Source organism: Aplysia californica, unplaced genomic scaffold, assembly GCF_000002075.1.
Source record: "Aplysia californica isolate F4 #8 unplaced genomic scaffold, AplCal3.0 scaffold00301, whole genome shotgun sequence".
Taxonomy (NCBI): Eukaryota; Metazoa; Mollusca; class Gastropoda; order Aplysiida; family Aplysiidae; genus Aplysia; species Aplysia californica.
In genome coordinates this window covers 643,436-645,455 of record NW_004797571.1, presented here as the reverse complement: position 1 = coordinate 645,455, position 2,020 = coordinate 643,436, and positions in this window count along the sequence as shown.

Here is a 2,020-nt window from a genome sequence, read left to right as displayed (position 1 = left end):
TGGGGGGGGGGGGGGGTTGACTGTTTGTTTTGGGGTCTTTTTAATAAAATAGTGCAAAGCGCATAGGGCTTGCTTTCGAGTGGCGACATGCGCTATACAAAAACTATTTATCTTTTTATTTTTTAATTATTTTTTTTTGGTGGGGGGGTTGGAGGTTCGGGAATGTTTGGTTGTTGTTGTTGTTATTGTTGTTGTTAATGTTATTGTTGTTATTGTCGTTGTTGGTGTTTTTGTTGTTGTTGTTGTTGATGTTTTATTTTCATGTGAAAAGCGTTAGAAAGTGTTTTAATAGGTATGCAAGTCTGTGTGGGGTTTTTTTTCTTTTCTTTTTTAAGGAGGTTGGGGGTAGGTTTGGTTTACTACATTTAGACTCTTTTGTTTTTGTTTAGTTTTGGAAAAAATGGGGCGGGGTTATAACTCTTGAACTGTTGCCAAGTTCTTGTTGCTATTGCATTTCTGGGGAACAGATGTGTGTGCTGGTGGTTGGGTTTCTTTATGACCATCCATTCACTTAGGTGTGCTTCTCTTTGGCTACAAACTATGCAGTAAAAATCAGACAAATAACTCACAACGCAGAGGGGAAAAAGGGAAAGGCACTTATTGTGTTAAAGCCTCTCTTTCATTGTGAAATATGGTCGCTTTTAGCACAAGGGGGATATCCCGGAAAATGCTGTTTTGAGAAAATCGAAGATAAAGTTTTTGCCCCTTGTTCAGTTTTTTTTTAAAGTCAATGAGAGTTTTCTCTATAACCAAACAGATATACACACCAGTGGAACCAAACTTCTCGTACAGGTAGGGCAATGCCCACTTTTGGTGTAGGTCAATATTTCTGGAAACCCCAGTTTGTTTGTTTTTAAATAGAGTAGTATACCTGCCTTTCTACAGGGATGTTGCATCTCCTCTCAGCCCTTGCCAGTTGCCAACCCTGACAGAGTCGAAGTAACTCGACGATCTTTAAAGGTTCTAAAGTGTGTCGATGACGGTGTGGAGCATTTGCAATTACATGTTTCTAAAGGCGTTATGTTTATCCCTCTGTCCTAATTAAACTGACCCTGTGTGGTTCATTGTGCGCGCTTCAGTTATTACTCTAGGGACTAAAACTGTTTAAATTAGGTCTTAGAGGTCTTGCCGGTGTGGAGATCCTGCAGCAGCCATCGACCCCCCCCCCCCCCCCCCCCCCCTCCCTCCCCCTTACCTTCTTTTTATTTTTTTTAAATCCTTGCCACCAGACATTGGCTTTACGAAAATGTAATTCCTGAACAACAGTACAGTTGTTTTGAGGGCTTTTAAGGTTCTACATCCATTTGAGTCATGACGTCGGGGAATCAGGCTCTCGTCAGTTTTTGGGCCTCTTCAGTTATTGATATCATCTTAAAGCTTGTTCATTTGACCATCTTTTGATGAAAAAATATACAAGCCTATCTTGAATAGAAGTCGAAACGTTTGTGATTGAAGGAGGTCAGGGTCGCCTTGTTTCAGAGTAAAACCAGCGAGAAAATGGCCTCCAAAGCTAGGTGATTTCCAAAGTTTTGGAAACTGAAAGTTTACAATTTGTTGTGCCTTTAATCAATGTTTTAAAGTAAAATCCACACAGAGATATGTTTGAAATGGACGTAAAAGGTGTTGAGCCAAAAAAACGTTAGAAAAAAAATGTGTCAAACTCAAGGAAAAATTCCGCTATCTTCGATTTCGTTATTTTGACGAACGCCTGATTTCATCACGATGCCTCACATTCAGCACGTTCGTATTTGAGATGGACGTGTAAGTCGGAGGTCTAAAATGATCTCACAATGTTGAAAGGAACGGTAAGCATGAACAATTTCCATGAATGACCGATGACCAATGACAGTAAGATTTTTAGCGCCATACTTCACGTATTCCCTCTCCCCCCGCCTTCCACCCCTCTCTCTACATCCTCCGTCATTTCAACCCTCTTACCCTACTCTGCGGTACCCCCTCCGCCCCCCCACCCAATCCGTCACCCCCTGTCCCCAACCCTCAACCGCTATAACCCTCCCCC